This window comes from Saimiri boliviensis, chromosome 12, assembly GCF_048565385.1.
Source record: "Saimiri boliviensis isolate mSaiBol1 chromosome 12, mSaiBol1.pri, whole genome shotgun sequence".
NCBI classification, from domain to species: domain Eukaryota; kingdom Metazoa; phylum Chordata; class Mammalia; order Primates; family Cebidae; genus Saimiri; species Saimiri boliviensis.
This window is the reverse complement of record NC_133460.1, coordinates 13289362-13311627: the sequence shown is the minus strand read 5'-3', so window position 1 is coordinate 13311627 and position 22266 is coordinate 13289362. Positions and strand designations below refer to the sequence as shown.

The following is a 22266-nucleotide window of genomic DNA, read 5'->3' as shown; positions in this document are numbered from 1 at the left end:
ACAAAGAAATAGAATAGAATCAATCACACACACACACACACAGAGAGAGAGAGAGAGAGAGAGAGAGAGAGAGAGAGAGAGAGAGATTGTCAGGGAAGTGCTTCGCAATCTTTGTAGTGAACATTAACCCCTTGGTCGGATTCAGCAGTTCTGGCATGGGGCCTGGGAGTCTGCATTTCTGACAAGCTTCTGCATCTTGACACAGCTGCTCCAAGAACCTCATTCCTTATGGTGGCTGGGCGCTTACTGTAATCTCTATCCTAGTGGATGTCACAATCCCCTTTCTCTTCCCTCTCACGTCAGATATCAGTCATGCATTGAAGCATCATTTGTAAAAAGACAATATTTTGTTGTTGTTGTTGTTTGCTTTTTTTTGAGACTGAGTCTCACTGTAACCCAGGCTGGAGTGCAATGGCATGATCTTGGCTCAATGCAACTTCCACCTTCCAGGTTCAAGTGGTTATTCTGCCTCAGCCTCCTGAGTAGCTGGGATTACAGGCGTCCTCTACCACCTCTGGCTAGGTTTTTTTTGGTTTTGGTTTTTGGGGTGTGTGTGTGTGTGTGTGTGTGTGTCTGTGTGTGTGTGCTTAGTAGAGATAGGGTTTCGCTGCGTTGGTCAGGCTGGTTTCAAACTCCTAACCTCAAGTATCTGCCCACCTTAGCCTCCCAAAGTGCTGGGATTATATGTGTGAGCCACCATGCCCAGTCATAAAATACAATATTTAAAGCAATTCAGGTATCCATGTATGGGAGACTGGTTACCTGAACCCTGGTATATCCACACAATGGTTGGTGTGCAATCGATGGTGTGCAATGGGTGGTGTGCAATGGGTTTAACAACCAGCTGTCTGAGCAGGAGCCTGGGGTAGAGAATTCGCCCATTTCTGTTGTGCAAATACTACCACCGTGGCCTATTCCAAGCCACCTGTGTGAAATCAATTGGTTCACAAACTTGCTGAAGGTTTAACAATCAGTTCTTTGGAGCCGGCACACCCTACTCTGCAGCCATAACAAATAGACATAACAATGAAGAAGCTGTCTCTGCACTGATATGGAAACATCTTCACAATACAGTGCACTGTTCAGTGGGGGGAAAAAAGCAGATGTAAACCAAAATTAAATTCTAAGCCCCTCCGCCCAATCATCTGAATGGACCCCTTCTCTTGGCCATGGCATTCCAAAGCTAACCTGAAAAACTAGTTCAGGCCATGATGGGAAGAGGACACCAACATCCCTCAGGATACCCTCCTCCCTTTTGGAACTGCGGATGGACAGGCTCCTTAAGTCTGATAAGAAACATCTGTAATCTATTCTCTCTGAAACCTGCTCCCTGGAAGCTTCATCTGCATCACAAAGCACTGGTGTCCAGGACCCCTTATCTAACCCAGACATTCTTTCTATTGATAATAACTCTGCAACCAATTGCCAATCAGAAAGTCTTTGAATCTGCCTGTGACCTGAAAGCTCCCACTTCCAGTTGTCTCATCTTTCTGGATCCAAGCAACATACATCTCATGTACATCAATGTACATCCTTAAAATGTACAAAACCAAGCTGTGGCCCAACACCTTAGGCACATGTTCTCAGGATCTCCTGAGGGCTGTGTCATGGCCCACTGGTCACTCAGATTTGGCTCAAAATCAATCTCTTTAAGTATTTTACACTTTAACTCTTTTTGTCAGTGGCGCACGCCTGTAATCCCAGCTACTTGGGAGGCTGAGGCAGGAGAATCACTTGAACCCGGGAGGCAGAGGTTGCAGTGAGCCAACATGCCATCGCACTCCAGCCTGGGTGACAGAGCAAAACTCTATCTCTAATAATAATCATCATCATCATCATCATAATAAACCATTGGAAGGCCAGGTGCAGTGGCTCACGCCTGTAATCCTAGCACTTTGGGAGGCTGAGGCAGGTGGATTACAAGGTCAGGAGTTCAAGACCAGCCTGGCCAATATGGTGAAACCCCGTCTCTGCTAAAAATACAAAAATTAGCTAGGTATGGTGGTGGGTGCCTGCAGTCCCAGCTGCTCAGGAGGCTGAGACAGGAGAATCGCTTGAACCAGGAGGCAGAGGTTGCAGTGAGGTTGCAGTGAGCTGAGACTGTGCCACTGCACTCCAGCCTGGGTGACAGAGCAAGACTCCATCTAAAAAGAACCACACAGTCCTGGGTCCACCTCAAAATCTAGGGCCAGGACCCAGGAGTCTGTATTTCTAGCCAGTTCCTTGTGTTATTATTAAGCATACTGGGATTGCCGGGCGCGGTGGCTCAAGCCTGTAATCCTAGCACTTTGGGAGGCTGAGGCGGGTGGATCACAAGGTCAAGAGATTGAGACCATCCTGGTCAACATGGTGAAACCCCGTCTCTACTAAAAATACAAAAAATTAGCTGGATATGGTGGTGCATGCCTGTAATCCCAGCTACTCAGGAGGCTGAGGCAGGAGAATTGCCTAAACCCGGGAGGCGGAGGTTGCGGTGAGCCAAGATCGCACCATTGCACTCCAGCCTGGGTAACAAGAGCGAAACTCCATCTCAAAAAAAAAAGCATACTGGGATTTTAAAAACCTCTGAGATTGGAGCAAGGTCCTAAGGAAATGGAAGGAAAGATTTCTTTTATTTCTTTCTGATAAATCAAAAGCAGTGAGGAAAAAAGTAGAGGTGGGGTGAAGACCAATTAATTTTCAATAAGTCAGTTTCCTGGAATACCTTTGAATTTGTTTTTTGTTAAATTGTTCCTGAACATATATTAAGCTACTTTTAATATCAAATGATGATGATCAACCTCACCACTAATTGCAGCCCCCTCCAATACTCTGGGAGGTCAGTACTGGAGTTTGAACTTTTTTAACCTTCAGAAACTTTCTTGTCCACTTAACCTTGTTGAGAACCCTGAAACGGTGCATCTCATTTTATGCAAATTTGCATTGTGTGACTTAGCTATCAGGCAATTTAAAAATATTAATAAAGACATGCCGTATGGTCCAATTTTGAAATAATGCATATCTTGCTTTACATTTATCCCTCTGGGAAATTTAGTCTTGAATAATGCATAGCTTCAGGAATGAACCCCTTGCATAAATCTGATAAAAGCTGATCTATCCAATGGAGAGAGCTGGAGGGACACCAGCTAACCGTGTCTTCCCCTCCCTCTGCTGCCCTAGAATCTCCTGCAGGAATCTACCGCCTCAGTAACACTTGGTGTTTTGTTTGTTTCTTTGTTTTAGAGACAGGGTCTCACTCTTGCCCAGGCTCTGGAGTACAGTGGTGGGATCATAGCTCACTGCATCCCTGAATTCCTGGACTCAAGTGATCCTCCTGCCTCAGCTTCTTGAGTAGCTAGGACTATGGGCACACGTCATCACACCCAGCTAATTCTTTGTAGAGACGGTGTGTCGCTATATTGCCCAGGCTTGTCTTGGACTCCTGACCTCAAACAATCCTCCTGCCTCAGCCTCCCAAAGTGGTGAGATGACAGGTGTGAGCCACCATACCTGGCATTCATTTAGGTTTTTTTGTTTCTTTCTTTCTTTTTTTTTTTTAGATGTAGTCTCACTCTGCTGCCCAGGCTGGAGTGCAGTGGCACGATCTGCCTTCCAGGTTCAAGCGATTCTTCAGCTAATTTCTCCAGCTAGTTTTTGTATTTTTTGTAGAGATGGGGTTTCACCATGTTGACCAGGATGGTCTCACTCTCTTGACCTCGTGTTCCACCCACCTCAGTCTCCCAAAGTGCTGGGATTACAGGCATGAGCCACTGCACCCAGCAAAACCTAAAACTTTTCGAGTGCTGACATGATGTTACACGTGGAAAATTCCAGACGTGACCTCATGTGACGGGTCACAGTCAACAAAACACAGTCTGAGCTAGTTTCATGCACAAAATTATTTAAAATACTGTATAAAATTACCTTCAGGCTATGTGTACAAGGTGTGTATGAAACATAGATGAATTTCCTCTTTAGGCTTGGGTCCCAGCCCCAAAATATCTCCTTATATATTTGCAAATATTCCAAAATCTGAAAAAATCTTAAATACTTTTGGTTCTAAGCATGTCAGATAAAGGCTATTCAACTTGTATATGGTTGTTTTGTCTGTCTGTTGCAGAGTTGGGGAGGAGAGTCAACTGGGTACTGAGCAAGTACCTTCCCAAGCTCCCTTGCAGGGAGGGGTGGTCATGTGACCAATGTGACAGACCTGGCCAATGAGATGTGAGCATCGCTCTCCCCTTCCAGTGCATTACCGGAAATGGCTTGCAGGGAGGGATGGTCATGTGACACAGACCTGGCCAATGAGATGTAAGCATTGCTCTCTTCTTCCAGTGCATTACCGGAAAGGGGATCACATTCACAGAGCTGTCCAGAGGGATGCTTTAAGGAGGGATTGGTATTCATTTAGGATCTGGGATTCCCAAACACCTTTCTGCTCAGCCAGTATATGGAGCAGCTGTTTAGCTTTGGAATCAGACTTCCTGGGTTCATCTCTGGCTGCTGCACAACTTACTGGTTGCGTAATCTTAGCCTGAGCCTCAGTTTCCTCATCTTGAAATAGGAACAGTAATCATACTGGCTTCTCAGGTTGTTGGGGCGACTAGATCAGCATGTAAGCCCCATGAGGGCAAGAATCTGTTCATCTTACCATGACATACTCACATTTTAGTGTGAGTAAACAGTAGGCACCTAACAGATTTGTATAGAGAAAATGAATGTACAGGTCTCAGCAGAGTGACCAGTTCAAGAAATCTTATGGGCTGGACGCAGAGGTTCACGTCTATAATCTCAGCACTTTGGAAGGCCAAGGTGCACTGATCAGCTGAGGTCAGGAGTTCGAGAGCAGCCTGGCCAATATGGTGAAACCCTGTCTCTCCTGTCTCTACGAAAAATACAAAAAAATTAGCTGGATGCAGTGGTGTGTGCCTGTCCCAGCTACTCAGAAGGCTGAAGCAGGAGAATCCCTTGAACCCTGGAGGTGGGTGGAGGTTGCAGTGAGCTGAGATCATGTCACTGCATTCTAGCCTGGCAACAGAGTGAGATTCCATCTCAAAAAAAAAAAAAAAAAAGTTTTAGGTTCCGGAGCATTTTGGATCTCAACTTTTTGGATTAGGGGTGCTCACCCTGTGAGCTGGGCATATCATAAGGGGTTGGGCACAGTGGCTCACACCACTGTGGTAATTCTAGCACTTGGGGAAGCCAAGGCAGGAGGATCACTGGAGCCCAGGAATTCAAGACCAGTGTGGGCAACAGAAAGACCTTACCTCTACAAAAAATAAAAAATTGGTTGAGTGCTGTGGCTCATGCCCATAATCACAGTATTTGGAGAGGCTAAAGCTAGAGGATCACTGAAACCCAGGAGATCGAGGATGCAGTGAGTCATGATCATGCCAGTGCACTCCAGCCTGGGCAACAGAACAAGACCCTGTCTCAAAAAATTAATTGAAAGTAAATAAAATTTAAATTTAAAAATCAAAAATTACAAAAATAATATTGGTGGGGAGAAATGAATATTGGGTAGATAACTTCAAGTGTCTGCCACAGAAAGAACACTGGAGGAGGAGTCTGGAAGAATGAGTGGGAAGAAGTTGAACAAGGGTATAGGAAAAGTCGAAGGGTCAGCACAGTTATAATTCCAGAAGTAGAAGGTGTGTGTTGACTCTAGAGACTCAGAGAAGAAAGTGGAGTGACTGAGAGCTGCAGGCAGACATCCGGATGGAAAACAAGGTTCCTGGGCACCTGCCAGGAGGAAACATCACCAGCCCCTCCCATTTCCAGCAGGCAGGGCCCCAGATAGGTAGGGTAAAATGGCCAGTGCTTCTCACTGCACATGCATGGACTTTGCATATGTGAAACCAGCCCAATTTTCCAACAAGCCAGATGCCCACAGAACTGAAGTTTAAGAAACTGACATTTGCATAATAACATGGCTGGGCCAGGTGTGGTCATCCAGACATGGATTATGCTCATGCCTGTAATCCAGCACTTTGGGAGGCCAATGCAGGTGATTCATCTGAAATCAAGAGTTCGAGACCAGCCTGGCCAACATGGTGAAACCCTGTCTCTGCCAAAAATACAAAATTTAGCCAGGCATGGTGGTGGGTGCCTGTAATCCCAGCTACTCAGGGAGCTGAGGCATGAGAATCATTTGAACCTGGGAGGCAGAGGTTGCAGTGAGCCGAGATTGTGCCATTGCACTCCAGCCTGGGCCACAAGGCGGAAACACCATCTCAAAAAAAATTTTTTTTTAAAGAAAAAAAGATGTGCCTGCTGCCTGTTGACCAGCTTCTCTTCCTTATCCCACCTGTTTTTCTTCCCCACTACATAAACCCCTAACTTGATTTGGAAGGGAGGGATGGACTTGAGGTTTACTTCCTCTCTCCAGCTGACACTGCCTGTAATATAACAAATATAAATATGATCAATGTAATAGTATAAACACTTAATATAATAAAGTCTTCTTCCATGGCAATACATGTTGTCTCAGTGACTGGCTTTCTGTGCAGCGGACAATGGGACCTAGCCTGAAACCCTAGTATTGGGTAACATACGGACGAGCCACCACCACATTGATGTGCTGAACTGCCCTTGGGTTAAGTCTCTTAGAAGGACCTGGGATTTCTTCCTCAGAGTAACATTATGTTTCACTTTGTTTCTACAAAACTGACCCAAAGGTTTTCTTGCTCGCGCTTTGAACTCTGCATCTGTTTAGAGTTCTGTACACTACCGTGGATAAAGCAAAATGCCACGCTGCACTGGGATCCCGCCCGGTGTTTGAGGAGAGTGGAGCATCCCTGCTGCATGCCTGGGAAAACAGCAGATGCTGGGTAAACGATCATCTTCCCTGGGGTGGGCTCCTGGGCCTACTTGCCTTGTTATCGGTAGTGACTCGGATTTACCTGCTTTCAAAAGAATCTTTGGCATCAGGAGTCCTATTTTTCCATCAGGGGTATCAAAGCATACCTGCATGTACTCACAAATACATCTGAGCCCCCTGGGAGCAGCCGCTATCTCACCAGGTACCCCCCATCACCCCATACCTCCCGACATCACTGCTGTGTGATACTCTGCAGCAGGGAAGGGAAGTAAAGGAGGAAACCTTTTTTTTTCTTTCTTTCTTTCTTTTTTTAGAGACAGGGCCTTCCCACTGCAATCAAGGAATTCAATCAAGGAATTCAAGGCTGCCCCCTGCAGCCTTGAATTTCTAGGCTTCAAGGGATCCTCCTGCCTCAGCCTCCCTGAGTGGTTAGGACTACAAGTGTGTGACACCACACCTGACCAATTTTTTTTTTTGTTTTTAGAGACAGGGTCTCCTGTGTTTCCTGGGCTGATCTTGAACTCCTCACCTCACATGATCCTCCCACCTCAGCCTCCTGAATAGCTGGAATTTGAGGTGTGAGCCACTGTGCCCGGTCAGATTCTTTTCTAATGTACTATGTCACAGTGGCCGCATAACAAAGCCACTTGGGCCTCATGTGTTCCAGTGCTGATGAAATAGCTCTGCCTTTACTTTCAGCTCTCTCCAACCCTGGAATGAGACAGCATTCCATAGGGTGGAGCCACCGAAAACAGTTGAGCAGCCTCGCTGGCTTTAACAATAGAAATTTTCTTGATTATGGTAGACCTTTGGGGATATCTGCCCAGCTCAGGGCCAATTTTCCTTCCCTGGAAACTGCCAAAGGGAGGGACTTTAACAGGAATATTTGCACCATGTAATTCTACTCCCTGGACACAGTAATTACAACAGGCATGGCCAACGGACCCAAGTTGGGCCAACCAGATTTATTTCTCATAAGAATGTAGTGCTGGGGCCAAAATAAATGGAATTAATCTCCGTGATGGCTGAAACCTGTAGCCCTGGGTGCTGTGAAATATGGCCTCCATACGAACAGAAAATCAGAGAAAGCGTATCTGTGTGGATGGACAGAGGGAAACAGATGGGATGTAGAAGGCCAGACGTGGTAGCATGCACCTGTAGTCCCAGCTGCTCAGGAGGTTGGGGTGAAAACATTCCTTGAGCCCAAGAGTTCAAGATGAGACTGGGCTTAACATAGCAAGAGCCGTCCCTCAAAAAAAAAATTTTGTGCCTCTTTATTACATTTATGTTCATCCTGAGAAAACGGATTGAAGAAAGAGCAACCACCACAAGCCCCCCTAAAAAAGGGAGAGAAAAGTCATGCTGATACCTTTCCACTTACCAGCTCCAGGTCTTTCTTAAGACTCACTGACATTCCTGCCTTAACTTTCATGAGACACCTCCATATCCTAGTTAGAGTCCTTGGTTGCCAGCAACAGACTCCACTATGGCTGCTTTAGGTAACAAAGGTGTCCATCAAAGGACAGTGCTCAAGTCTACAGAAGAACCAGAGAATCAAGCTTGGACCGCACAAAGCCAGAGAAGTCCCCAAATTACACTGCAAGAATACTAGAGCTACCCCCGCACACCGCTAGTGCCAGGCCCCTCCCCACACTCTTCCTGAGAGCTGGGTCCTATACTCCTGCTGCAAGGAAAGATACAAAATAGCACTCCTGACTTCCAACGTGGAGAGGCAGAGATCCTAAATAAAGAGACTTCCCACCGCTGTTCAAAAAAAACCACACTGGCCAGGAGCAGCAATGCATGCCTGTAGTCTCAGCTACTCAGGAGGCTGAGGCAGGAGGATCACTTGAGCCCAGGAGTTCAAGTCTATCCTGGGCAACATCACAAGACTCTATCTCTTAAAAAAAAAAGGAAGGAAGGAAGAAACAACATAAGCACATTGCATTACGAATGTCTGCTACATCACTGCAGTAACTTCTGGCTGCAACAGAGTCTTATGATAAAACTCTGTGCCCCAACTCTGATCATTGTTGCTGGACAGGTCCATTTTCTTGCCAGAGTGAGACCAAGGAAGGGCCGAGGATGGAAAATTTAAGATCCTCACTCCCAGGCTCGTGAAAGTGCAGGGTCAGCTCCTAAGAGTGGGGCTTCCTTAAACGTGGTCCGCTGGGTGCCTCACCTGCCTTCTCCTCCTCCAGGCCCTGCTTCTTGCTGCTCCTAAAGGCCTTTGCAATCCAGATAGTTCTCAGTCCTCTTGCAAATGCAGAGGGGTGGCCCACGCCCACCGGTGTTATGGGCATATCCCAACATGTGCAAGTCCACTTAGAATCCACTGGAGTCTCTGATACATTTGTTTGATGTTCTGATTCGTTAATAATGGGCAGATACAGTGGTTCACACCGGTAATCTCAGCATTCTGGGAGGCTGAGGCAGGAGGATCACTTAAGCCCAGGAGTTGGGAGACCAGCCTGACCAACACAGTGAGACCCACATCTCTACAAAAAATAATTTTTAATTAGTTGGGCATGGTAACTTGTAACCGTGGGAGCTCTGAAACATGGTCCCCACATGAACAGAAAATCTGAGAAAGCCTATCTGTGTAGGTGGACAGAGAGAAATAGAGATAAGAGGTAGGAATCTGGGCAAGGTGGCACATGCCTGTAGTCTCAGCTGTTCAGGAGGCTGAGGTGGGAGATCACTTGGCCCAGGAGGTTGAGGCTGCTGTGAGCTGTGATTGCACCACTGCAACTCCAGCCTGGGCAACAGAACAAGAGTGTCTCTAAAAAAGATAAAAACAAAATAAAATAAAATAATTAATTAACAACGATAACAGGAAACACTTCTCGCACAGTTACCTTGGGCCAAGCACCTCGGTATTTCATCAACACCACAGCTCTAGGCAGTATTCACCACCGTTATCCCCATTTTCCAACTTCTGAGGCACAGACAGGTGAAGGGGCTTTCCTAAGATCACACAACAAGAAGCAGAACCAGGATTTGGACCTGAATCTCCCCGCTGCCTCTGTCAAGCCCCTTCAAGGAAAGCAGCTGTCTTTGAAGGCCAAGGAAACAGTGAAAATGACAACTATTCACTCATTCAAGGCATGTGAGAATGACTGGAGCTATGGAATCCTCGGCCTTTAAATCCATTAATTACAATCAATGGCAATAGTGTCAGTGCCCATTCTATTACCAAGTAATAGATATTACTATGGAGTCCACTAAGCCCACCCAATTCACCAACCACAGCCTCTTGAAATGAGCTGAGATCTGCCTCCTTCTTACAGGTCATTTCGGGCTGAATTCCAGCCTCCAGGCTCCGCGTCTCTTTCCTCTCTGTGGCCTGGCTGGGAGGACACGTTGTTTCCTTCAGAATCCCCACCCAGACCCAAGAGACAATGGCCTTCCAGAGGTCCCACACAACACTGGTGATGGGAAGCAGATTTTTGCCATTTTTGGCTTTTAGCCAAGGGATAATTAATTAAGGCTCCCAAAACCCTTCTAACATATGATCATAATGACCTCAGCCTTTGGGGGCTGGGAAGCTTTAAAGCCCAGTTACAAGTTGATCAAAGACAGGCCTGAAGAGGGATGAGAGAGAGGGGAAAATGTACCCTCTGTTGACCCCAAAGCAAAGCCAGTAAGGAAACTGCAGGTGGGACTCACCTGCGGGATAACGGGAGGGAAAAGGCAGAAGCTGGGCTCTGGGGCATGTTTAGATATGGAAGAAACTCACACGTTTGACAGGATGCACTTCTGCTGAAAGCAACTGTTTAGACAGGGAACGGGGGTGAATACGCCATTAATGACAGCCTGGTAATCACTGATGATGGAAATGACGGAAAACATAAATCGCAGCCCCTTTCATCAGCACATTTACATCTTCGGCATTTCACACGAGCCTAAAGCCCAGGAGACACTTAGAAAGTGTTTGTGACTTGGGCAGGGTTGTATTGACGGTGGTGAAGATATTGGTGATGGTGGCCAAACACCATGGCACACACTTGTAATCCCAGCACTTTGGGAGGCCAAGGCCGGGGGCATTGTTTGAGGCCAGGACTTCAAGACCAGCCTGGGCAACATAGACAGACCTCGTCTCTACCAAAAAAAAAAAAAAAAAAAAAGTTTTTTAAAATTAGCTTGGGGAGTATATATTCAGGGCAACTTGAATGTATCCTCCCAGTTTACAAAAATTCCAAATAAATAAAAATTAGCTAGGCATGGTGGCATGTGCTGAGAGTTTAAAGTTCTAGTAAGAGTTGTTGTCTAAGAGTTTGAGGTTCTAATAAGCTATGATCATGCCACTGCACTCCAGCTGTGTGACAAAGCAGGACCCTCGCTCTAAAAAAAAAAAAAGGATGAGGGGGACAACAGTGATGGCAAGCACAGCGGAGCGATGGTGGCCGGGCTGGGTGTGATGAATGAAGCTGATCTCTGAATGGGGGTGACATCGACAGTTTGGTGACAGCTCGGTGGTGGTGGTAGTGTCCAGGGTGATGGTTATTGTCATGGTCATAATACAGAAAAGGCGGTGGGCTGGTGATGGGCCAGTGAAGACATATTATGGGGAGGACAGTGGTGCCTGGCAGCCCAGCTGAACGAGGATGGTGATAATAGGGTGGTAGTGATAGGAGTGGTGATAGTGGTAAGAAGAGAAAGATGAGGGAGGGTAGTGGGAGGGAAGAAGACTCCTCGAGCACCAACATCATCAGCCTATGGACAGGAGCTTAGTTCTGTTCCTTACCCTTTGATCACTAAAAGTCGAAAAGCTCATTGTCCGCCAGGCCAGCAACACCCTCCCCTGCCACCACTTCAGCTGACATGCTCAATCCTGCCCTGTGACAATACCCTTTCTGGTGGGAGGACTGGCCCAGACCGGGTTTCATGAATGCATACACACCCTCCCTCTCGCTGCTGTCTAAACCATCAAGTGGGTTCCCTGGGGGGTAAAGACAGCAGTACCATGCAGTATTTACGAATCTGGACTCTGGAGTCCTCTTGGCTTTGAATTCTCGATTGTACTGTGACTTTGGATAAGATGCTTAACCTCTCCGAGTCTCAGTTTCTTCGTATGTCAAATGAAGTTCATAACAGCACCTGCCTCCCCGGACTGTAGTGAGAAGGATGGGAGACAATGCTGTACAACTTGTGTCCTGTTGGGAGACATGGCTCAGTGCTCCATGGGGAGTCAGTGATGTTGATTACCACTGTTACCATCTACCACCGCTGTTGGAAAAGCAGGAGGGAGGCCAGGTGCGGTGGCTCGCACCTGTAATCCCAGTACTTTGGGAGGCCGAGGTGGGTAGATCACCTGAGGTTAGGAGTTTGAGACCAGCCTGACCAATAGAGTGAAAACCCGTCTTTACTAAAAATGCAAAAATTAGTCAGGCGTGGTGGTACATGCCTGTAATCCAGCTACTTGCTACTCGGGAGGCTGAGGCAGGAGAATCACTTGAACCCAAGAGGCACAGGTTGCAGTGGGCCAAGATCATGCCACTGCACTCCAGGCTGGGCAACAGAGTGAGACTCTGTCTCAAAAATAAAAAAGAAAAGCAGTAGGGAGATACAATAGAGTCTGATCACCAGGATCTGGAGGATGAGAGAGTTGGCATCAAGAGTATCCTTTCCCCAGACTCCACAAGCTCTTCAGCGCCATGTCTGTGCAAACACGCTCAGCAGGTCACAAGAGGCAGGCTGCTTGCAGAGCAGCGGCTGCAGAGGCTAGGCTGGAAGCCCTTTATGACGGGCATTAATGAGTCAAGCTGGAGTGCCTCTGGCTGGAGACGGCAGGGATGGCTCTCCACTAAAGCAGTCTGGTGATGTAATTTAAGTGCCCTTCTTGCCTACATTGTCTCCAAATCTGATCAGAGCCCTCTGGAAATTCTGTGATCTAGTCAATCATGTTGTATTCTTCCTCTACTTAAGTTTGCTGGTGTGGTTTCTGTGGTTTGCAACAAAGAATCTTGACTGATAAAGCTGAGTTCTGGCCAGGCGTGGTGGCTCATGCCTGTAATCTCAGCATTGGGAAGGCTCAGGAAGGAGGATTGCTTGAGGCCAGTAGTTCAAGACCAGTCTGGGCAACATAGCAAGTCTGTCTCCACAAATAAACACACACACACACACACACACACACACACACACACACACACACACAAATTGGCCAGGCATGGTGGTGCATGCCAGTAGTCCTAGCTACTTGGGAGGCTGAGATGGGAGGATTCTGAGCCCCCAAGATCAAGGCTGTGGTGAGCTATGATCACACCACTTTACTCCAGTCTGGGAGTCCCAGCTACTTGCTACTCGGGAGGCTGAGGCAGGAGACTCACTTGAACCCAGGAGGCGGAGGTTGCAGTGAGCCAAGATTGTGCCACTGCACTCCAGCCTGGGCAACAGAGCGAGACTTCATCAAAAAAAGATGCAGCGGCAGGAGGAGGAGGAGGGGGAGGAGGAGTAGAAGAGGAGGAGAAAAGAAAAGAAAAAAATTCTTAGCTTCTACAGAGTTATCTTTTATTTTAAAAGGGTTTTTATCTTTTCAAAGCACTGTAACTACATAGCCCAGCCTTTCTACCAGCAGTGGTCATTGTAAAAGGAAATTGTGAACTGTTTACATCTACATGCCTTTTTGGAAGAGCTGAGATTTAAGTGAGACTTGCCTGGGGGAAAAAAAAAAAAAAAAAAAAAAAAAGCTGAGTTCTAAGGCTTTGAGTCTGTCTCCCTTGACTAGAAACCGTCCTTGTTCAGGCCGCACAGTTTCATATTAGCCCTGAACCCTCTGCAAGTGGGCAGCACTGTCCGGAGAGCCTTAGCAGGCTGAGCCCCAGGGACCAGGCACAAGTCACTGCTCATTCATTTTCAACCAAAATTTATGGAAAGTCTGTCACGCAATCAAGTACCGCACGGTCCATTGGAAAAGTGTCACTATGGCATTCGTGCGTGGTGCATGCTGTGACAGAAGCCACAAAAAGAATAGCAATCATGCCACCTGACACTTAGTTCCTGCCATGCAATTCTAAGTACATTTGACTCTTAAACAATGCAGGGGTTGGGGCACCGGACCCCCACAGTTGAAATCTGAATATAACTTTTTTTCTCAGAAATGGTGTCTCACTCTATCACCCAGTTGGCACAATCCCAGTTTACCACAGCCTCTGATTCCTGGGCTCAAGGAATCCTCTCATCTCAACCTCCCGAGTAGCTGGGATTACAGGCTCATACCACCAACCCCGGCTGATTTTCTTTACTTTTTGTGGAGACAAGGTCTCACTTAGTTGCCCAGGCTGGTCTCAAACTCCCAGGCTCATGCAATCCTCCTGCCTCAGCCTCCCAAAGTGCTAGGATTACAGCTGTGAGCCCCCACACCCAGCCTCGACTGTGCTTTAATTCACTTAATTCCCACTAAACTTAATTCCCGCTTTATTATGAGATAAAACAATAGTATTATTATTCTCATTTTACAGATGAGGAAATTGAGGCAGAGGGGAAGCCACCTGCCCAAAGTCTCATGGCTTATTTGTGATAGGCCAAGACTTGAGGCCAAGCAATGTACCCGGGTTCGGCTCTTCACCTCTCAACTACACTGTTTCTCTAAGGCACACAAGAGAGGCACCTAACCCGGCCCTGGGGGACAGAGGAGCAAGGGATGTTGGCCTGGAAGCACTGTTGTCTACCCGAAGGCCTAAAAGATCAGCAGGAGACAGCGAGGTGAAGAGATGGGAAAAGAATGATCTTGGCAGAGGAAACAGGATGGACAAAGGTCTGGAGGTGACAGAAAGCTACAGCTAGCACCACTCACTTTTCCGACCTGTTTCAAATATGAAAGTTTATGAAGAGCGTAAAAATAGAAGCCGGGTATGGTGACATGCACCTCTAGTTCCAGCTACTCAGAAGGCTGAGGTTGAGGGACCGTGTGAGCCCAGGAGTTTGAGGTCAGCCAGGCAACATAGTGAGACCTGGTCTCAAAAGAAGGGAAGGGAAGAGGAGGAAAGAGGAAGCGGGGGGGAGGGGAGGGGAGGGGAGGGGAGGGGAGAGGAGGGGAGGGGAGGGGAGGGGAGGGGAGGGGAGGGGAGAGAAGGGGAGAGAAGGGGAGAGAAGGGGAGGGGAGGGGAGAGGAGGGGAGGGGAGGGGAGAGAAGGGGAGGGGAGGGGAGAGAAGGGGAGAGAAGGGGAGAGAAGGGGAGAGAAGGGGAGGGAAGGGGAGGGGAGGGGAGGGGAGGGGAGAGAAGGGGAGGGGAGGGGAGGAAGTGAGCAGAAGTGATGCCATCACCTCCAGACCCCGCCCATTAGAGCCTCCCACGTGAGCTCCCTCTCTTCCAGACCCTGCTGGCTGGCTGGAGTAGATCCACTTTCCTCATCTGTAAAATGGGATGATGAGGATCACGCACACAGCGAGGAGAGGACAAGTGAATCACGTGAAGCACTGCCCTGCACTGTGAACAAGGTAAACGGGAAAGCTACTATTATTCTCTCCACCTGAGAGGAGCCAAGGCTGGACATGCTCTCCTCCCATCCCCCACCATCCCTCCTCCTCAGATACAGGGCCTCTGCAGGCCAGGGGTGTGCTTGTGAATGGGCTTGGCTTCAGGGGACAGACAGCTGGGCGAGGGCAGTGGTTGGGAGCTCAGGCAGCCAGACCCACATCCAAACCCCAGCTCTGCCCCTCAGGGCTGGGTGATCCTGGGCAAATTCACCTGTTTGGCCTTTTCTTTTTCTTCTTAAAAAGAGAGGGATGGGTTCGGTGGCTCACACCTGTAATTCCAGTACTTTAGAAAGCTGAGGTGGGCAGACCATGCAGTCAGGAGATCAAGACCATCCTGGCCAACAGGGAGAAACCCCATCTCTATTAAAAATACAAAAATTAGCTGGGCTTGGCAGCGCGTGCCTGTAATCCCAGCTACTCGGGAGGCTGAGGCAGGAGAATCCCTTGAACCCGGGAGGCAGAGGTTGCAGTGAGCCAAGATCACACCACTGCACTACAGCCTGGTGACAAAGCTAGACTCCTCAAAAAAAAAAAAAAAAAAAAAAAAGAGGGGGAGAGAGAGAGAGAGACAGAGAGATGATAGACCAGATGTGGTGGCTCATACCTGTAATCCCAGTGCTTTGGGAGGCCAAGGTGGGAAAATCACTTGAGGCCAGGAATTTGAGACCAGCCATAGCGAGACTCCGTCTGTACAAAAAAAAACTAAAACTTAGCTGGGCACGGTGGCACAGGTAATCCCAGCTGCCCAGGAGGCTAAGGCAAGAGGATTCCTTGAGCCCTGGAGGTTGAGGCTGCGGCTGCAGTGGACTGGCTGGCCAGGTGAGGTGGCTCACGACTATAGTTCCAGGACTTTGGAAGGTAGAGGCAGGCAGATCACTGAGGCCAGGAGTTCGAGACCAGCCTGGCCAACATGGTGAAACCCTGTCTCTACTAAAAATACAAAAATTAGCAGGGCTTAATTGCGCATGCTTGTAGTCCCAGCTACTCGGGAGGCTGAGGCAGGAGAATGAACCCAGGAGGCGGATATCGTGCCACTGCACTCTAGCCTGGACAACAGAGTGAGATCCTTTCTTTAAAAAGAGAGAGAGAGATGCTAGACTCTACATAACAAGATTGTGACAGCTGATGAAGGTAATTCTCTACATCAGTGTTTCTCAAAGCGTGGTCTCCTGATGGGCAGTATCAGCCTCACCTGGTAACTTGCTAGAAATGCAAACTCTTGGGCCCCACTCCGGACCTGCTGAATCAGAAACTCTGGGGCTGGGCCCAGCAATCTGTGTGTTAACAGGCCTTTCAGACAAATGCTGACGCACACTTAAGTCTGAGAATATAAAGGACTGACATGAAGGGCTTACCACTGTACTTGTACTGAGCATGTGACAAGCCCTCCTAACAATTGTGTCTTTTGTCTTTGGAAGGGATAAGCTCGACCCCGAAGAGTAAGTAAAATATGACAGCATCTTTGCATCGCATCCACAAATTTGAGTTGCTCAGAAATAAATCACTTCTTAAAAATGTTCGGTGACTCACTGAATCTCCAACTCATATCCTCCACGTGGCTGCCCTGACATAGAAGTAAACTTCAGTCCTTCTTGGCTTTGCCACGCCTTTCTGAGGTTGGGCCTTGGTGCTTGACTTTCACACAGTGCTGAGATGGAGAGGGGTCTGGGTCCTCCATCCACTTGGGTGACCACTAAGCTCTCCATCCTTCCTGTCCACGTGACCCCTTCCAAAGCAGAAGCCTCGGCTGCTCTCAGAGCTTGCTAGAGCCTCGGGTTCTTCACTGAAGCTGCCCTGGGCACCGTCTTCCAGAGCCAGAGACTCAGATGCCCAAAGGGACCAGGTTCATCAAGGAAACAAAGTGGACTGGCTGGCGGGGTGCAGTGGCTCACGCCTGTAACCCCAGCACTTTGGAAGCCAAGGCACGCAGATCACATGAAGCCAGGAGTTCAAGACCAGCCTGACCAACATGGTGAAACCCTGTCTCTACTAAAAATACAAAAATTATCTGGGCATGGTGGCACGAGCCTGTAGTCCCAGCTACTCCGGAGACTGAGGCAGGAGAATGAACCTGGGAGGTGGAAGCTGCAGTGAGCTGAGATCATGCCACTGAACTCCAGCCTGGGCAACAGAGTGAAACTCTGTCTTAAAAACAAACAAACGAAGTGGACTGGCTGTGACCCAGCAGCAAGAGGTGGGGTGGGGACACGGCATATTTGTGCCAGGCTCCCAGGCACGCCTCTGTAAACACAGGCCTAGCACTACCAGATCTCCTTATCCAGATAAACTGCAAATCTAAATCTGAACTTTCAAGAGAAATTTGAAATAGGCCATCTTTTCTTTTTGATGATGTTGTTTTGGTTTTCTGAGACAAGGTCTTTCTCCGATGCCCAGGCTGGAGTGCATGCAGCAGCATAATCATAGCTCACTGGGCCCAAGTGATTCTCCTGCCTCAGCCTCCTAAGTAGCTGGGACTACAGATGAGTGCCACCACGCCTGGCTAATTTTTTTTTTTTTTTTTTTTTTTTTTTAGAGACGGGGTCTTGCTATGCTGTCCTGACTGTTCTCAAACTCCAGACCTCATGTGATCCTCCCACCTCAGCCGCACAAAGTGCTCCCAGGTGTGAGCCACCACACACAGCCTCAATCTTTTAAATTTTGGAAATCAATTAAAAAAAAAAAAAAAAAAAAAAAAAAACACTGCATGGGCCAAACCAAACAGCTGTGAGTGGGATTCAGATCAAGAGGGGATGACTTATGGCTTCCGGGCTTGGAGGCAGCCTCTCCTCCAGGGTCCCGCTTCCTCCCCAGGAAGGTGCCAGGAAGTACAGCCCCAAGCCCCACAGCCCGGGATGCCACTACTCGCCCTCCCTCCTCTCTCTCCCCAGCCACAGGAAGTCTCTTGGCAGCTGGGGAGAGGAGTTCTGCTCTCCCCACTGTGGCTCCAAGACCCTTGGTGGTACCGCTAATCCCCTGCAACCCCTTGGTTCCAATGAGAACCCTCCTTAAGTTCTCCTAAAATACAAGAAAAGCCGGAAAGACGTATGGGCTATTTGTTGTTCCCGTTCTGCAATATCCTTGGTATCCTTCCCCTGAGGCAACAGCTGCCTGCTTTGATGAGAAGGAAAAGGGAGAACGAGAGGAAGGAGAAACAACGGGAAAAAAAATGAAGTAATGTGTCAAAGCATCATGATGCGTTGTGCACAGAAGCAGATGGGAGGAGGGAAGGGAGGGGGACAGAGCGGAGGGGAGTCAGGTCACGGGACACAAATGGCATTCAGGCCATTCCTCCGAGTCCTGAGGTTCTCTGTAGAGGTAGGAAGATGGAGGGAGGACTGGGTTAGATGGGGTGGTCAGGAAGTGACATCTGAGCCGAAACCTGAAGGATAAAGGAGTCAGTCATGCAACCGACAGGGAGAAGGCCTGTTCCTCTGCTTCGTTCCCAAGCAGATGCTCTCTGCTGCCCTCGGAGCTCACCTGGGACCCCACACTCTGTTCCAGGAACAGAACGTGCAAAGACCCCAAGGCATTTTCAAAGAGAGCAAGGAGGCCGAGCACAAGATGAGAGAGACAGCAGAGGAGGCGGGGCAGGCAGCCAGTCATGGTAAGGGGTTTGGGTTTTGATGTAAGTGCCATTTGGAGGGTGGTGAGCCTGCTAATGGCATGAACTAATTATTTCACAGTTTCAGGAGATCACGCTGGCTGCAGTGTGAAGAGCAACCTGTAGGGGGCGCGAGAGTGGCAACTGGGACCCAGTTAGGCGCTGTGGGAGTTGTCTGGGCGGGAGGTGGTGTGGGGTTCAGACCCTGTCACTAAAGCAGGAACTGGACCCTAGTGCTCAGTTGCAAGGCGTATTTTGGAGGTGCTGCTGGTTGGACCCGCTGATGTGGGGGATGGGGGGGAAAAGGATTCAGCCACAAGTCCTTGTTTCTTGCCTTGAATGTTGCTCAGTGTCAACTTGTGTCATTCAGGCATCTCTTTACTCAGCAAATATTTATTGAATGGCTACTGCGTGCGAGGCACTGGGCTGGATCCTGGGGAGCTGCAGAGATCAGGAATATAGTGTTGATGGCCCCAGAGGGCAACCCCTCAATGACCCTGGCTTTCTCTCTGTGACCCCTGAGTTGCAAATAGGGAGAGTCAAAGGGGGCGATGTGTTTCCCCAAATGAAAAATCCTGCCTTGATTCAGCAAACACTTACTGAGCATCTACTATGTGCCCAGGACAGTTCAGGAGCAAACAAGACAGACAAGGCCCATGCCATCATGAAGCTCCTAAGGAACAGACAGAAAATAAACATTTCAAACATGTATGTGTTTTGTTAGAAGGGCTGTAAGTGTTAGAGAGAAAAAGAAAACAAGAGAGGCAGTGTTAGCGTTTGAAGGTATGTGTTCCTCCAAACTTCCTATGTTGACACCTAATCTCCAAGGGAGTGGCATTAGAAGGAAGGGTCTGGGGGCGGGGATGACATCAGGAGGCCTCCACTCCTGTGCATGGGATCACAGTAGTGAGTGCCCCCATCTATGGCTTCTGCTCTCTGTGGTCAACCACCATCCCAAAATATTAAATGGAAAATTCCAGAAATAAGTAGGTATATTGTTGTAACTGTTCTATTTTATTCTTGTTAATCTTTTACTTGGCCTAATTTATAAATTAAACATCATAGGTATGTACGTATAGGGAAAAAATGTAGTGTTTATAGGGTTCAGTGCTATCCGTGGTTTTAGGTATCCACTGGGGGTCTTGGAACGTAGCCCCCCTAGGATAAGGGGGGGGCTACTGTAATACCCTCATAAAAGAGGCCTCAGAGAGCTGTCTGGCTCTCCCATCTCTCTTCCTATGTGAGGACAGGGCATTCATCCCCTTTTGTCTACTTCTACCAAGTGAAGACACAGTAAGGAGGCACCACCTAGAATCAGAGTGAGCTTTCACCAGGCACTGAATCTGCCAGCGCCTTAATCTTGGACTTCCCAGCCCCCAGAACTATAAGATACAAACTTCTATTATTTATAAATTGCCCAGCCAGGGGTATTTTGCTACAGCAGCACAAACAGACTGACACCAGGGGGAAGAGGATTGGAGAGGGAGTGTATAAGAAATAGTTCCAAGAAGTGACATTTGAGCATGGATTTGAAAGAGGTGAGAAAGGTAAGTCCCATGGAGATGGAGGATGGATGAGGAGAGCAGAGCCTGAGGGACCCCCAGGAGGGGGAGCATCTGGCATGTTACAGGAGTAGCTGGAGGTAGAGCTGCTGGTGCACACCTGGAGAGGCAGCAGAGCAGGGAGAGAGGGTAGAGGAATAACAGCGGCCACATTGGTAGGGCCACCATGGTAAACCATGGTGAGCACTCTGGATTTCAACCTGAGTGACACAAAGACTCATCAGAGGGTCCAGCTCACTGAGGTCCACTACTCTGCGCTACTCCACTGCCCTCCACCCCATCTACCAAGCCCCTCGAGTCCCAGGGAGGGCCAGACACAGCCCTGACTCTCATGAGCTTCTCCGGCTCACCCAGCTCATCTGGTGTCTCTCTGGGGTTGCAGCTGGCGGCGCTTGTGATTTATCGGTCCCTCCCCGAGCTTGTGTTATTTGGGGGCATCTGTTCCACTTTTACTGCTTTTGGCCGGGGCTTTGGTGCTCCTTCACAGATCAGATCACTGCCTCCCTCCCCCGCTAATCCCAACAGCTGGTTACCGCTCACCGATCCCCCCCGCTCTAACTGTCAGGGGAAGAATTATAAATAAATGTGTACAAGCAAACAGATGCTGTCATTTAAAAAAAAAATCGATCCATCTAGTAAAAATGCCCCACTCAGGACTGAAGTGGCATACTGCAGAGCATGTGTCTTGGTGGCATTTTAATGCAATCAGAAAAAACAATGGCGGAGCTCACTACTAATAGATTCCAAAAGAGAAAATGGACAAGGACAGAGAGAGAGAAGAAGGGCAGATACACTGTGCGGCTCTGACGGCCAGGACTCCAGGACATAGAAGACAGGCAAGGCTCCCTCTGTCCCCAACCTGCTTCTCACTTTTCTCCCTTGTTCAGCCTTCCCTGCCTCTGCGACCTGTTTATGACATCAAATCAGACTCATCTGTTATCTTTTTCGTGAGTCTCAGAAGCAGATGGCCAAGTTTTTGCCTGCCTTGTGGTTTCCAGAAACCTAAATCCAGAGTGAAGTCCTGCCTGTCCTCCTCGCTGTCCTAGGCACCCAGCTCCCAGCCTCGCTTGTGGTCAGGAAGGTACCAAGAGACAAACGGAATGGGAACAGAACTGACCATTGCCTGGCCTGTCACATAATAACCTCCCACATGAGATGTGCCATGATCTTTCCTCAACCATGGGCTGAAGGGAGAGGACTTTGGGACGTCTGCAGGGATTGAACCCTTAGATGGAAAAAGTGTGGGGCCCTGCATGACTGCATGGAGCAGAGACTCCTTTCCATCTACATCAGGATGCGACAGGAGAAAGCAATGTAGTATGTCAGGCCACTGAAATTTGGGGATAATATGTTACTGTAGGGGTTCTACTCTAACGAATTCACAATGAGTTCCAAAATTCCTTCATTCATTCTTTGTTCACTCACTGAGCACCTAATATAAATAGCAGACACCACAATAATCTGGGGAAAGGAATAACATGAGCCTATTTTTCAGAGGGAGAAACTGAGGTTCAGAAAGGTTAGGTAACCTGCTGCGATTCACACTGCTGATACTAATAACAATAGCTGCCACGTACTGAGCACTTACTACGTGCCAAATATTGTGCTAAATGTTTCATATACACTGTCTTCATTACTCCTCATAAACATGTATTGTTTTCCCTATTTTACAGGTGAGGAAACTGAGGCTTAGAGAGATTAACCCAGTTGCTCAAGAGACTGGGTTAGGGAGGGAGAAGGGGTGGAAAGGCAAGAGAAGAAGGGCAGAAAGAGGGCAGGAAGAAAAGGGGAACACAGGAGAGAGGGAAGGAATAAATAAATGCAGT

At 48.3% G+C, this 22266-nt stretch overlaps 1 long non-coding RNA gene across 9 annotated transcripts in view; it reads right to left on the bottom strand.

The window, feature by feature from the left end:
- The window catches only part of LOC120367355 (uncharacterized), a 156058-nt gene that overhangs the window by 112591 nt on the left and 21201 nt on the right, over nt 1-22266 (bottom strand). For 5 of the 9 annotated variants that reach the window (XR_012512737.1, XR_012512735.1, XR_012512734.1 and 2 more), the window contains exon 3: nt 15882-15964. The exons of 3 other annotated variants lie outside the window; for them this stretch is intronic. This is a non-coding gene — a long non-coding RNA (uncharacterized LOC120367355). Of the gene's footprint in view, nt 1-4; nt 9582-15881; nt 15965-22266 lie in introns of those variants that run through there. One more of the 9 variants, XR_012512738.1, reaches the window with a different exon arrangement.